The sequence below is a fragment of the Pinus tabuliformis genome, chromosome 7 (genome assembly GCF_031772625.1).
Source record: "Pinus tabuliformis cultivar Carrire ecotype Pingquan chromosome 7, CPIR1, whole genome shotgun sequence".
Lineage (NCBI taxonomy): Eukaryota > Viridiplantae > Streptophyta > Pinopsida > Pinales > Pinaceae > Pinus > Pinus tabuliformis.
The window spans coordinates 810,793,902-810,810,473 of record NC_142293.1 but is presented as its reverse complement, the minus strand read 5'-3'; the positions used below and the strand labels follow the sequence as shown (position 1 = coordinate 810,810,473).

At 35.1% G+C, this 16,572-nt stretch overlaps 1 pseudogene; it reads right to left on the bottom strand.

Annotated features, from left to right (window-relative positions):
• Positions 1-9,679: 9,679 nt before the first annotated feature.
• Positions 9,680-10,616, bottom strand: LOC149250053 (GEM-like protein 5 pseudogene; annotated as a pseudogene).
• Positions 10,617-16,572: the final 5,956 nt, after the last annotated feature.

The following is a 16,572-nucleotide window of genomic DNA, read 5'->3' as shown; positions in this document are numbered from 1 at the left end:
CCAATATATCATGGACCTAGTGGCAGCTGTGTGGAATGCGCTCAATGAAGCTATTAGCCCTTTCAGCTTCGGACTGAACGTGAGTCGAATCTACCTGAGTGGCTGCAAATGGTATAGCCACATCAATGGGTGATAATGGCTGAAATCCCAACCCTGCCTGAAAGGGGTCGTGGCCTATTGAGTTATGGAGAGCTCTGTTGTAGTTGTGTTGGACATAGGGGAGGCTTTCTTCCCACGTGCATGGATGCTTCAAGTTGTACATGCACAGAATGTGTACGATCATCTTGTTGATAACCTCTATTTGGCCATCAGTTTGGGGATGGAAAGTCATGGACTTAGTAAGTTTTGTATCCAACATCGCCTAGATACTTGACAAAAATGCACTCAAGAATATTTTGTGCCAATCTGAGACAATGGAATGTGGGATCCCAAAGTGTACCCATAATCGCTCAAAGAAGAGCTTAGTAGTGGCCTTTCCTGTGATACTCGTCTTGTAGGTTGCTATGATATCCATCTTAGAGAATATGTTAATGACCACGAAAATGCAATTGTTTTTGTGCTTAGTAGAAGGAAGGCCTGACATGTAATCCATGGGGATATATTCCCAAGGCCAACTAGGAGTAGGTAGAGGAGTATACATGCCTTGCTTCTTAATGGTTGGTTTGGCAATGGCACAAGCGGTGCAGTATCTAATGTACTTCCCAACATCGTGACGAAGTTTCAACCAATAAAAATACGTTTGCAATACCGCCACTATTTTCTCTACTTTGAAATATCCAGTGACTTGACTGTAGTGCGCCTCCCAAATCATCTTGGCACACTCGCTTGAAGGAACACAGATATGTCCCAAGTGGCATAACAGTGCATCATAAATGCCAAAATTTGGAACTTGCTTCCCTTCCCGAAGTGTCTAATATATGTTGTCGAATTATGGATCGCTCTTGTAAAGATGCGACCACCTCAATGTCTCGTGCCCACAGGAGTTGAGCACAGTGATCAGCGCCATGACTGGTGGTCAATTGAGGCAATCAACAACATTATTGGTGTTGCCCTTCTTATACTTAATGTTCAAATGGAACTGTTGCAAATAGGTGGACCATTTATGATGGCGATCGTTCTGCAACTTCCCTCTTATCTATATGAACTATAGAGGTCGGTGGTTTATGTAGATGACCATTTCCTTCTCGGGAATGTAATGCTTCCATTGACGGCAAGCTTGCACAATGGAATACATTTCTTTGTCGTAAGTGGGGTGTTTTTGAGCTGTGTTTGAAAGTGTCTCATTGTGGTAAGCCACTGGATGCCCATGCTGAGTAAGAATTGGACCAATAGCATAGTTGGAACCATCTGTCTCAATCTCAAATGGTTGTTGCAAGTCTGGTAATGTGAGCACTGGTGTAGAATAGAGGCAATTCTTCAACTCAAAGAATGCTTGTTGTTAGGTTTCTGACCAAAAAAACTTTTTCTTTCGCTCTGCCCTTGGTGACTTGACTTAAAGACCAAGTGATATGAGAGAACCCTAACACGAACCTATGGTAGAAATTGGCAAGACCTAAAAAGTTGCAGAGCTATGTTAGAGTGGTTGGGGCTGGCCAATCCTAAATGACTTGTATCTTGGATGGGTCCACATGTACACCCTTCTCATCAATGATGTACCCTAGATATTGAACCTGGGTCAAGCCAAAGGTGCATTTCTCCAAGTTAGCACACAACTTGTGTTGGCGTAGGGTTTGAAGAACCTCTCGAATATGGTGGAGGTGCTCTTTCTAACTCTGGATGAAGATCAAGATGTCACTAAATACACCACCATGAATGCATTGGTGAAGGGTCTAAAGATGCCTTCCATCAGTCTAATGAAGGTTGGAGGGGCGTTCATCAATCCAAACAACATGACCAACCATTCGAAAAGGCCCTCCTTGGATTTGAAGGAAGTCTTCCACACATCGGAGGGTTCAATAGGCACATTGTGATAACCTAACTTTAGGTTAATCTTGCTAAAATATTTTCCCCCCTTGAGATGGTCAAGAAGATCATCAATCCTTGGGATTAGGTACCGATTCCAGAAAGTGATATTGTTCATCGCTCGATAATCAAAACAGAGCCTCCAGGTCCCATCCTTCGTCTATACCAATAGAATCAGGCTCCCACAAGGTGATGAGCTTGGCCTGATGTGCCCTTTCTGAAATAGTTCCTGAATCTTCCTCTTAATCTCATTGTATTTCAGAACAGAGTGTCTATAGCGGTCCATTGGGCAGCGACATGCCCGGGGTCAGATCGATGGAGTGCTTGACCTGACAATGTAGAGGTACCCATGTGGGTGAGGCGAAAATATCCTTGTACTCCTCCGCGACCTTGTCCATCTGTTGCTGCTGTGCAGAGGATCCCTGCTTAGAAGTCATGGCCACAACCTTATTCTTTCTCCAAGGGTGAATCATAAGGAAAACAATTTCCTGGTCTAGGAAATGATCTTACTGCATTGCTTTGCAGTGATAAAAGTGATGGCAGTAGGCGAGGCTACCTACGGTATCCTGTACAAATTATTAGCTAAAGTAATAATCATAGAGCGAGGTCTAGACTCATATACAACATGTCACTTCCACAAGTATGGTTGTCCTAACAATATATCACAAATTTCAAGAGGAGAAACGTCACACAATACCTCATTCGTGAAGGGCTTGATGCTCTAGGAAAGGTGGCACTGCTGGCTGGCACGAAGATCTCATCCTTGGTGAAGCCACCCGATGGTGTACGATTATGGATTTCTATAGTCTTTAGGCCCAGATTCTTCACGACCTGTGTTGAAATGAAGTTCTTTTGGCTCCCATTGTCGACAATAAATTGCAGCAGAGAACCCTTCACCCATATCTATGAGTGGAAAAGTCGTTCCCCCTCCTCTAGATATTCAGGCTCAATCTTCTGGATCATGGTGGTCACTACGGTGGAACTGGTTTCCACATCAATGATTTGCTTCCCTTTTTCAGTTCCCTTATCAGGTTCTGATTCATAGTCGAAACCTGTGTCTGATTCGGAAGCCTTCAACTCGGCCACTAGTGATTGAATGGCCCGACACTCACTTGTATTGTGAGTGGAGCTCTTATGGAACTCACACCATTTTCTTGTGTCCTTCTTCATATTAGGGGTGTTGTTATTTCTTGCAGCCTTGGTGCACATTCCCGGGTAGCACCGCCTTGGCTTGGTCCTTTTTTTTGTGGTTTGGGGGTGCCTTTTCCTTGCTTTAGATTCGCAGATCCAAATTCTCGCTTCTTCTGTTTAAACTTATGCTCAATCTTGACAGCGTACCAAAATGGCGTGTCGAGTGAGGAAATGTCCAGGAACTCCATCTCGTCCTAGATGTACTTGTGTAGATAGTCATGGTACTTGAGCACCAAATGCGGCTCAGTATCCTTGATACCTAGCTTCATGCGAAGGGTATGGAAATTATTTGTGAACTCTAACAAATCTTGGTCCCTTCCCTATCGTAGCATGGTCCACTTTATGTATTTGTATTCATAGCTCCCAACAGGGTAATATTGTTCCTTAATTGCGTCTCGAAAAGAATTCCAAGTGGGTGCAACTAAAAACAATGAGGGTTCACTCTCATCCTTTTGTTCACAATAGGTTTCCCACCAATCCTAGATGTTTGGGACGACTTTAAGAAGTGTAAAAGTATTATTTCCCTGATTGGAAAAGTCATGAACTGAAAAATATCCTTCCAATATATTTAACCATTTATCTATGGTGTCTACATCTATCAGGCCTTCGAATATGGGAATATCAAAGTTAACTTGTACCTTAAAAGGAGTGGCACCTCCAGAGTGGCTGTTGGATGAAGATGCATCACCTGTGGGTAGCCATCGAAGGATCTGGGCAAAGTCATCCATCATCGCGTCCCTCTGTCGCTCGAAGGCTTCCTCGAGCAACATTTTTAAAGGATCTCCTACCCCCTCGTCTTTCTTTTCTTTCGCCATGGGAGTTCATCGAGTTTTATGAGGCTGATCTTGCAATGGTTCAACCAGATCAAGCCCTAACTCCTTATACCTTGACCTCGTTGGGGACATGCAAAGAAAAATAGAGAAAGAGCAGACTGCTATGATACCACTAATCCGAACTTAAACAAGAATGCAACAACTTACATATATAATCATAAACATAGAGATGCAACAGAAAAACACTACATTTCATTTTTAGAAAAGCACTAAACTATGCTTACAAATAGAATGGAAATAAGATAGCTCGAGACATGGTAGCTTATATCTGAGAAGAGATGTGGCGGCTGCATGCCTCTCAACTCTATTACAATGAGGCTCAAGGGCCATTTATTATTGGAAAACATGATAAAACCCTAAACAACAAAACCCTAACCCTAGGAGATGTAACACCAAGAGTTTGTGGGCCCCATTGGGCAGCCAACTTCTAAGGGTCGTAACTTGGGCATATTATCTCCGTTTGGCACATACAATACCTTGTTGGAAAGGTCTCTCTAAGTACTACATGTTTTTCCACAGGCTCTTACCAAATTTTGCGGGCCTGTTACGGACCCCCAAAAAATGTCTTTTACGGGGTCAAAACTGCTTTAGAAGTTCAGGACCCAAAAAACTGCTAAAAATAGTAAATACTAAAATGAACAAGGGAACAAATGAAACTGACTGGGGGGTCTAGGTGAAATATGTGGGTGGCCACCAATATCCTCCCGGATCACCTTGCATTGGAATTAAGATCAATTCATTCCATTATCTAGCAATTTTTTTTGACTTAAGTACTGGGTAGGGTCTAAGGTTATATGTGTGATTTATTTATACTAGTGGGTTCAGTTTCAGACTATTTATCTATATTGGGAAGGTTTGGCATCTTGTCTACGACTTTTTCTCAAGGATATCCTTGCATTTGTAATGTTTTGGTATGTTGCTAAATTTCATGTTAATTTTAGTAAGTTTCATTTAATGAATCATAAGGATTAGGCTAAAGGGTTGCTTTGGGTTTGGCTTCCTGGGTGTCTAAGAGTTTTTCGTGACCTGGGTTCACTGTACTATATATGTTTGGGCATATGCCTAATGGTGTTTGGGAAGGGGTCCTTTTCAACATTTTTCCTAAATATTTTATAATGTGCCCAAGTGATTCCCTCGAGTCTGAGGTCTGGGTTATGAGTTTCGAGGATGATTTAGTGTCTTGGAGCTCTGGCTCTATTATGGATGTGTATGGTTTCATTCTTGTTTTTTTGCAAGCAAGTGTATTTACAGTAACTACTATAGGAGTGTCCTCCTAGTTTTAGAAATGTGCCTAGGTAGCGAATGCACTGTAAGTGTGGGGGGGAGGGAAGTGGTTTGCGGGAGCAGAAAGGAGAAAGGCTTTTCTTTCATGACCCGATGCCACATACTTTAATGCAGTCTTGCTGGAAATAAGGAAAGAGACATGAAAATTGGAAACTTAAGACGGGTTGGAGAGACAATCCCACTCTGATTCAAAAACTTGGAGGATATGTCTACCATGGGGGCTTCACTCAATAAACCTCTGACATATCACGTGTGTTTGTGGCATTATAAACAATACCCTTAATTTGACTACATATTCGAAAATACCTCTAAAAAACACTTTGTCTAATCCCCTACCAATACGAACCCAATACACCTTCCCAATTTAAAAAACATGTACTTTCACTAGATATTGTAGGTATCCAATTTTTCATTAACATTTTTTATGCCCCTTTAAATTTATATCCCTAGTATAGTGATATGATGCCTCTCTTATGATCCCACATGCATTCTACCTTGCACCTTTCTTCTTTTGAGATACATTTTAGAAGCATATTAATTCTCCCACAATGTAATTACTCAACCCACACTCAAGCACATCTCACTATGATTTGTGGCATTAAATTGTTAAAGGCACACAAAGATCAACCATGTTGTAGGAAGATTCATTATGTGCATGTATATAAAATGACATATAAATTGATGTATATGATGATGAAAAAATAATTGATGAATATTTATGAATATGTTTGCACCAAATAAGGTGTTCAAGCACAAGTCTAGACCCTCTAGATGCAAGAACACTATCTACGACCAAGGTTGGGACCCCAAATCTCAAATCCATATAAATTGATGGGTTATACCCCCATCACTCAATTAATCCTTTACTCACTATCTCTGAGGCAAGGGAACTTATTACAACCTATTTGGGTCTTCGGAGAGGAATAAAGAGAACAACCTCCTTACGTGTTATTGCAATGCATATCTAAGAATCTTGCTATACTCATGCATTCATGGTTAATTATGATGGACATGAACAACCACCCTTATTTATAAGTAACAACCTTTCTTTTTGTACTATTTAAAAATTACATGGAATAGACAAGAGAAATTTGTTTTTTTGGCAAATGTTGTATATACACACTATGGTAGAGGAACACTAAACTAAATGAAAGATTGTATACTCTCTACAATGTTGTGATGTGCTCCTTTATAAATTCTCAATAGATAATTCTTTTATTTTATTTTTTCACTCTAAAAGAGGTTTTCATATCAAGAATGGATCTAGGTTGGTTTAATTCCGCCTTTAAATAGGCTACATTCCACATGACTACCATGGGTCAATACCAACGGTTCTCAATACCATGGGCCATTTTTATTTTTATTTGAATTTTATAAAGTTAATTTTATTTCGTAGTTTTTATTTTATTTTGACCGAGTTAAAATGTTTACATTACATTAATATTTTTATTTTATTTATTTTGATGTAATTTGACTCAGTCAAATGTTAAACATTAGGTTACAACATCTCTACCATATTGGTCTAGAGAGTGCCTCTCGGCATAAATAAATAAAATAATAATAATAATAATAATAGGAATAATATATATATAATGGGGTCCAAGTTGCTAAGTCAAATAATTGTGTCGCATTCATAAGCATGTGTGTTTGATTAAGAATTGTAGTTTATGTTGAGATTTATATAGTTCACTTATAAACTAATTCAAAAGCTCTAAGTCACACTCCAACAACATTTAAAAATGGAAAATCTAGAAAATTCTAATGACAAATGTCGTTCACATAGAGAATACCCTACTAGAAGTTATGCTCGACCTTTAATTATTACCCTCCTTTCTTCAATCCTCTAGCATAGATTATTCCTTATTCAATGTGAAATATTTCTCTAATGTTGATCTATAGATGATGTGACTATGGCCTATACATCTCATAAACATGGAAACATTCATGGAATTAATTAAAAGATTGTGTTCTCTGTCATATTAAGTTCAAGGCTTATTTTCTAAAAAGGACGAATGAATCGCTCTATTTGATCAAGACTAGTTCACTCAGTTCACTGCTTGTATTTCCAAGACCAAGGATTATCCAAGAAATGTAAGAACCCTATATTTAATGGCCATCAACTAAATAACTCTATTATGTTAAGTTAATAAATGCATTATATTTTTTAATGTACATTCATAGCACTTCACTTCATCATTGATCTCCTCATTCACAATATATTAATTGATGAACAATTGTCTCACATTGAATTTATGGCATTACTCAAACAATTGTTTATCCAAAACATGTGGTTGTAGCTTGATATGAGGCAACAGACTCATGATCTAAAGTTCAAGGCAATAAAACAACATTGATTTAATTGAAGAGAGCATTTGATAACTTAGGTGATTTCTAATTTGGGCAATGTGTAGCCTTGAGGGAAAATTGCTTAGCTAAATCTCACATACACAAGTACATTGTCATGACCAAAATCATGATAAGCAAGGCAAACAAATAAAGCACCATAAGAATATCTATATACTATCACCAAGGGCATCAAATCACATGAAAAATCTCTCTCATCAATACATCCAAGCTCAACCAACAACTATTCCAATCTATGAAATCTCATACAAGCTAAGGGGTAACATGGTATATTATCTATTATGTGTTTAGTGTCAGCAATTTCAAGCCATGTGAGCCATTTCACTTGGAGTAATACATTCCTTTCACAAATGTAGAGGCTACCATTTCAAAATTTTAGCCTTCTCTTTCTGAATATGCTTTTCTTGATGTCCATATCAAGACTAGTAGGTGCCATCAAATTAGTATGTGAGTGAAGTTTTCAAGAAGGTTTTTTTTTAGCATGCCACAAATGCACATGCTATATCATAGGTTCATTGAGTGAAGCCCCCATGTGTCGAATTTATAGTATGATGAGAGCTATGGAGGTCCAAGCCAAGAAGGCTTGGACCTTCCTTCATTAATGAAGCATCAAATAACTAGATGTTGATGGGGAAAAATCCCACCTCCAACCTGGTGAAAATGCAAAGATGTTAGAAAATGGTAGAACAATTTCAATTTGGGTAAGAAGACATGGAGGTTGCAAGGGTTACCATATTAATTCACTAGATTGTGATGACTCGTAGCATGTGTGACTTCATGGGGTGAGTTGGCCACACCATTCCAACACCCCCATCGATGTCCCTTCCCATTATTTTAAAAATGATTAAAAATAACTAATTCTTAGAATATTTACAGTATCATTGAATTTACAATTTATTTATCATATTTTTTTATATAAAAAATGAAAAAATGATAAATTTTTAATATAAGTTTAATTTACTATGTTATTCGTTCACTAAGAACATAAATAATATATTTTAAACCTATTAAATTAACAATTAATATGAAATTATTTAATATGTACATGATAACCTAATTATTTCTTTATTTTTTTGTATTTTTAAATTAATATGAAATTATTTAATAGCCCTTGGGGCAATGCAATTAGTGATGGTGATGAAAATGAAATGGTATGTAAGAGGAGGTGAGAGGTTGAAATCCCCCCAATTCACTTATACCCCCAATGAGCACGTAGAGGTGATAAAGTCTCCTCATATTGAATTTTATTTTTAGAGTTTTGTTGCATTTAGATTGTAATGAAGATGCGAGAAAATACATACATAGGCACCTAGAAATTATAAAGTCTCCTCATATTAAAATATATTTTTAAAATTTTACTCAATTTAAATTGTAACTTAAATTATAATAAAGACATGATGCTAGAAATTTTAAATTGAATTAGATTGTTGATATTTATTAATTGAATAAATATTTCAACATGTTCTTTATATTTAAAAAAATTCAAATATAAGATTTTTCAATATAAGGAACCATATATATTACTAATTTCAATGTAGAGAAAACAATTTTTTTAAACAAATCCTTACACAAGCCAAAGCTATGAGAAAACCATGAAATTTTTATTGCGTATTGAAACTAATGAAAAATGAAAAAAAAAAAATCTCACTGGACATGTATCTAAAAACCCATTTCTATGTAATGACAAATGCAAGTTTTTCTGAAGTCATTTTGTAGTACTGCCTTTCCATTGATATCAGAAATAAGGGTTATGTTTGTGCTTGAAATTAGTTGTAATATTTACAAATGAACTTTACACACATTTGTCGATGAAGTGACCATTAGACATGTCAAGAATAAATTCCATATACTTTATTCAAGAGAATGGTTGAAACCTTGATAAAGAGGATACTATTACATTTTCTATTTCTAGAATTTCCATGTTGTATAAATACTAAACTTTCAATATATATTGTATGTTAACTTTAAAAGTTGTAATGGTTGCCTCACAATGATCTTCATGTCGAAGAACCTCTCAAAAATCCTCTTGGCATACACTCGAATAACTAATAAGATGTCACTATTTGTTGAATATGTTTAAAGGCCTTTTGATAATTAAGGAAACCCATGAACCAGAATTCATGATTCTCTACAGTTTGGATTTGTATATATTTCTCTGAAGGCTTGTTCGCATTATCACATGGGTTCATTGATCTCACTCTTCCCAAATGTATTGACACTTGCAATATCCAATCCAATCAATCCAAGATCAGTTACAAAGGTCTGAGTATTGAAGGCATTTATGTGTAACAGAAATACTCAAGAAATGCAAGCTCCATAAAAAAACATTTTTTGGAAACATGTAAAAGTTTTCTTTTGGATACCTAGGAAAGGGATACTGTGTAATACACACAATAAAAAGGAAACATTAAAATAAAGTTGAATTCACAAACATTAGTCTTGACTTAAAGTGATCATGTATGTATTACCCTGTAGTAGTTGCAGGCAATCCTTCCTTGAGAAGATGTGAAGGAGATTCAAATGTCAATGCAAAAGGCTACTTTTATTATTGATATGAATAGTTTCCCTGCCACATGGCCACTGCTAGTTGAAAAGTAACAAGATGAAGTTTTCAAGAGCTTCCCTATTGGACCAACACTAAATCTCAGCTTAAACATTTTGTCAACTCCACTTTGAGCTACTATTTTGGTCCACAAGCTCAGTTTCCCCATACTATTTCAGACATGCTTCCCCCAATCTTCACTGAATACAATGAAAAAGCAGATGCATTCCATGGGCAGTTTATATTGAAAATCCTTTACTCACTTTTTATATAATTAAATATTAATGTTTACGCATATTGAAAGATATGCAGACAGAAAGGTTTATAGACTTACTGTGAGCCTAAAAATGCTCAACTAGACCATCAATGTTTCTGCTCCATCTATGCAAGTGCTCTAAGAATGCATCTACCTTAATTGTACATAACACAAACAAAGCCATAACATAGTGAATATCATTAGCTTATAACCCTCCAAACTAAAAGTCTATAACTTCAAAGCACAATAGAAAATGATAATTTCTAAAAGAAATAGTAATACATATAAATAGAATGTATATTTACCCCAGAGAAAAGATGGGAATGTGAGCATCATGGTGATAGTGTGCTCGAGTTGCCTTTGCTTCTTGATGTTTCGACAATAGCTGCTCAAACACATCATCTAAAATCATCTACCCCCACTTTGCACAAACCTAGACCTCCTTGGCATTATCTCCAATGGATTCATTACATGCATCTTCATAATCATGGACCTTTTCTATTTCCTACATCTGTTACCCGCTACCTTTTCTCTACCTCAAGAAGTGCTTAAACCCTTGAGGCTTATAGGTCATCTTCTAGGAATTATCTTAGTTCTTTTTTGATTCTTTTGTTGTTCCCTTAAAAAATTCTTTGCAAGAAAACTTGTGTCTTTCAACGAATCACTAGAAAATTCCTTCAAGGCCAATCTTCAAGATTCCTTATCTTGAGTAACTAGTGGAATAGAAGGGAGGTACAAGTGCATTTTATCTACCTCTCTCTTGACAAGTTTCATGGACCAACTTGCTATGTCATCCTCTTTGCGTTTTACATACTTGTTCCAAGTATGGCCTGAGTAACTCCTTTGTATCATCTCTTTGCTTGAATTTATTAAAGAGTTCTCTTTCTTACTTTTCCAAATCAGCCTTCAACGACTCTAATCTAGCCATAAGGGCATTGCATGTAACCTAATTCAACCTTGCATGCTCCTTATATACAACATTCCTGTCCAAATCCAATATTGAAACCAAATATAAAAAAAAATGATTTCCTTAAGAGACCTTGTAATATCCATGGGACAAGTGAAAAAGAAAAACAATACAGTGTACATTTTCTCTCCTCTTCTAGCACAACAATATGCAAGCATTGCTTCGACTCTGAAACCCTCCTAACTACAAGAACGATAAACTTACAATTTCATTAAAATCCTCTCATACATATATTATATAGAATTATAATCTTGTAGTCTAACAAAACCAGGCTAGGAAGCCTATTTTATTAGTCCTTGCCATGGCAGGGAATATACTTTTCACATGGTCAAAGGTGTTTTGTTTTGATTTGACTCATAAATAATTTGTCAATGATTCTGTTAGCAGATTTCAATTGATTGTAAAAAAATTCCAACTCATAGTTTCTGGGAAAGAGGTGATAAAAGAGGACATCAAACATGTGCATCTTCTATTGTGTATCTCATATCCAAGTGCAAGTTTTAGTGTCTATCAAAATCATGCATTACTACTAAAATCTATCAAAGACCAGTGCTTGTTAAAATGCATTTCAAAGAAAAAATGATTAATGGCAGACATGGTTGTGAGAACGACATCAACTATTTATTGTACAAAACCTTTGTAACAACACCAACTATTTATTGAACAAAACATTAGCATTCAACAAACTAGGAAATAAAATTTGTTTAGACAAAAGAAAGACTAGTATTTATAAGATGTAGTTCAAAGAAAAAATTATTAATTCCAACCACAATAATGAGAAAAACACCAATTTCTTCTTGTACAAAACCTTCGCAATAACACCAACTGTTTAATAAACAAAACCTTAGTGTTCACCAAACTAGAAAATAAAATATGTTTAGATAATTTAGAAAGACTAGTAGTTCTAAGATGTAGTGTAAAGAAAAAATTGTTAATGGCAACCATAACAATGAAAACAAAGTGAGTTGTTTATTGTACAAAACCTTTACAAAAATACCAATTGTTTATTGAACAAAGTATTAACATTCACCAAACTAGAAAATAAACTATGTTTAGAAAAAAAGAATCCTATGAGTCCTCGAAATGATGCTTGGAATGATGTTTGATACTCTATTCATTGGTTGAAGGAACTTGGAAACCAATAAATATCAAGTGGTATTGGCCTCAACTGCATAAAATATAGCATTGAATTTATTACAATGGGAATTGAGTTTTCATATTTCAACAAGAGAATGTAGTAGGAGATTAATCTAAGAACATACATCTGTAGTATTAACTCCCACACCAGCACATTGATAGTGATATGTCTCCTGTAATGTTACCCAAAAACCTCTAAAACAACATAAAATGAGCAAGAACCATTCCCGTAAACCAAAACTTATAAAGGGCCTCTCTGAAAAATGGCAACTGCATGCAAAACCTTTGTCAATCTTCACTGATGAGTATATTGTTTGGACAAACTAGAGGCATGCATAGAAACCTATAGTACTAATCAAAACAAAAAATGAGCATGAAATGATGGTCATGTAACCAAAACAAAGCATTCCAAAAACAAGCTTTATCATCTCTAGTTTGGTGAAGAAATATAATGCGGCATAGAGAAATAAGAAACATGTTGAGGAGCCTGCAATTAAATAAGATCTCCACCAGCATTTGTAATCTTCACTGCATAATTGGAAGTAGCACAAAATAATGGTGTCTCTACACATGTAACAATGAGGATCACAAAGGCAATGGATGGGAATCCAAAGATATAATAGAACCAATGCAACCATATTGAAGTTAATATGAAGAACAGTTGAATGAATATAGCTCCAAAAGGAAAAATGCCTCCAATTAGTATTGAGAAAATGGGCCGCATATACCAAGCTTGCTCTCGAATATGCCTAGGAGTTTTATTGGTCTTTATTGGATCCTCAATTTTAGGTTTCTTATAGCCAAAGTAACTACCCACAAAGACCAATGGCACAAAAATTTCAAATCATAAAAGGAACAAAGCAAACATAGTCTCAAAAGGAACTAGACTAGATGATTTCTCACCCTGTATATGTGCCGCTTGAGAATAAAGAAAATGCAAAAGGAAAATCCTGGAAACAAGAATCTTGTCTTCAGCTTGTTCTTAGAATGATAAGCTTGATTACTTTAATATATACAATCTAAGGGAACCAAGGGTTTTTGAGGGTATTGAATATGTTGAATCCATGTATGCATTCCAAAGCACATTTCAAATACTGAAAATTTTCTATCTCATGAAAATTTCCAGATTCCAACCAAAAGTATAAAAATGTCTCATGGTCATATTGCTCCAACTATATAGATCTAGTTCCCACAAAATTATGATCTTTATGGAAAAGAGTGAAACATTTTGCATGGAAAGCTAATTCAAAATATTCGATTAATATATCAAGTACCATAACTGACACCAAAAATAAGAAAAAACACACCACAAAATCCATAAAATCGAAGGTATTTTTAAGATTCAACCCTTATAACTGCCTAATGAATAGATCTGTGACAACCAACAATCAAAATATGGAAATAGAAAACAACTAGGATCTTAAGTTTTTTAAGAATAAAATGAATCTCATGGCAGGAAAATGCCATTGTTTATAGTATAAACATTTAATAATACTCATCAAGGTTCAAAATAAGACATGAATAAGCTATAATACCAACTTTATTGTAACCACATATAAAATAGCAAGAATTCACAAACATGATACCATCTCTGTGATGCAATATTCTACAGGTTATAGAATTAGTCACAATTGATTTAAGCTTCTATTAAAAAGATTGGAAATGTCAAACACTGGAATACCAAATAATGTCAAACACTAGAATACCAAATAGAACCCCCAAAATGAAAAATAAATGTATGTGTAGTACTCAGTACACATTTTTTAACACTAGGATTAATTGTAGGACAAAACCATTTTTAGAGGATCATTAAAATAAATTTACAAGGGATTTGCAGTTGACCGGAAAAACTTATTTTCCCTTTTTACACTCATGAGATGTAAAGCATTGAACACTTGAAATAATCTGATAAACAAAGGAATATGATACAGTTAAGTATCCTTCCTCTTTTCTATTATAGGAAAAATGCACCACAGATTTTATAGTACATATGTTGCATTGATTGCCTACAATCTAGCTGCCTACATACAAGTAGTTCCTCCTTTTGAACTTATAAGTTTGACTTGATTTTTAAGATATTCTGGATACGTTTCATATCAAGTGTATAAAGCCAAAAACATTTTTTTTTATTCAGTATTTACTTTCTTTTAATTTTGGCGGAAAGTACAAAATCAATTATTTACTAAAAGAATTAGTGGAAACATAAACAAGTGGGGACATCAGCCCCACAGATTCAGAAAACCAACAAAATTTGTTAAATTTTTGTATGATAAGCTAAAGAATGATTCAACTTGAATTCATAATAGCTTCAGAAGTTGTCATTTATCAATTCATGGGTTCTATTACTCATTATGAAGCAAAATATACAGAAGTTTTCATGTTCATGCTTTTGGCAATGATGTGGCTTCAGGTACAAATAAGTAACATGTTTTTTTCTCTACAAATGATATTTTCTAGATTTGATCAGACACCAAAATAAATAATAGTGCTAAAGATACTAGAATATCAAATTGTAATTGAACCATGCTTTAAGAACCAGAAATCTCAGAGGCTTTCACTTGGCAATGATATTGAGGAACAATCACAAACATCAAGTTGGTGATGAACTCAAACAATTAAAAAGTTCACAACCCTTCCTGTACATCTGGAAGGCTCCAAACACCTGCACTTCTAGAACATGATTTGAAGGATAAACTCAATGATTGGTTAAGGAAAACTAAGGCTATTTTAAAGGAGATTGATTCTTGTAGGAGATAAGACCTCCATTCGACCAATTTCCATGCAAAAATATAGATCATTCATCTAAGGAATTTGGTAGTTATTAACAAAACAGGTGCTTGTAATAAATGAGTGGATTTTTATTATTGATTAAATAAACTTTTATCTGAGATTTAAGCCAGTAGCCATCTAAATTCATCCATACCATTGCATAGAATTTCACATCTCCAAGACTAAGTAAAAACATTCCATAAGCCGATTGACTGTCAAAAGTTGGTTTGGAGATGACCCGTGGCTTATGGAAGATAGAGGAACAGAAGGAAGGCAACACTTATGTTTTTTTATCACAGCCCCTATATAGATCAAAATGTCTAAGAATAAAATCATTAATTTTCAATTAACCAATTTTCTTTTTAAGATACTAGTATATTAGACAATATAACACTATAGGGCGAAAAGAACTATTCTTTTCACTAGTTTTTTGATGTAATATTTATAGATTGATGTATATGGCTCTTACTGAGAAAATGTTAGAAAATATGTAACTACCAAAGCACACCAAAGAAACATCTAGAACAATATGGAATACACACAAGGTGTGTATATAGAAAATGTAATTTTGAATCATTTTTACAAATTTTAAAATAAAAATTATAGTTCTTTTTCGGGTGAAAAGAAACCTACCATAAATCTCACAGTGTTTAGGGGGCATCTCTTGTTTAGATTTGCAACAAATATATATCTATGAGGGTTACAATGCAAACCTTCCCTATTGATGTCTTACAGTCACTCATACATGAGAACTGTTTTCGGACATAACAAATGGCATGCAATTGGGATTTTGAGTTAAATAAGAATATTAAATTTCAACTGAATGTGGAAACTGGAAACAAAAGAAATTTTGAGACTCACTACGTGCAATAAATTTCATATTACTAACATTGTTGTGATCATGGAAAGGGTACATCAGCTTAATAGAAAAATGAAAAATCCAAACAAGCAATAGTTAAATATCACATGAACAATCCACCAACAAAACAGGATGGCAGAAAATAACTCATTGATTGATTCATAACAGAATCATTAATTAAAAGAACATCAAATACAATTCAAAGCTTATGGCTACCAATACCTTGTCTTGGAAGTTATATATTGTAATATTTAGAACTAGAAAATTATCCTTTAGGTTGCAACAACTAATCCTCATTGTTGTGCCTAAAGGTTGAAGATTCTGATAAAAAAACCTTCTGAAAGATTTCTAAAAAATTAGAATTTGACAGTCTTCTTCACAAACCTCTCTGCATACAAGCTAACCACT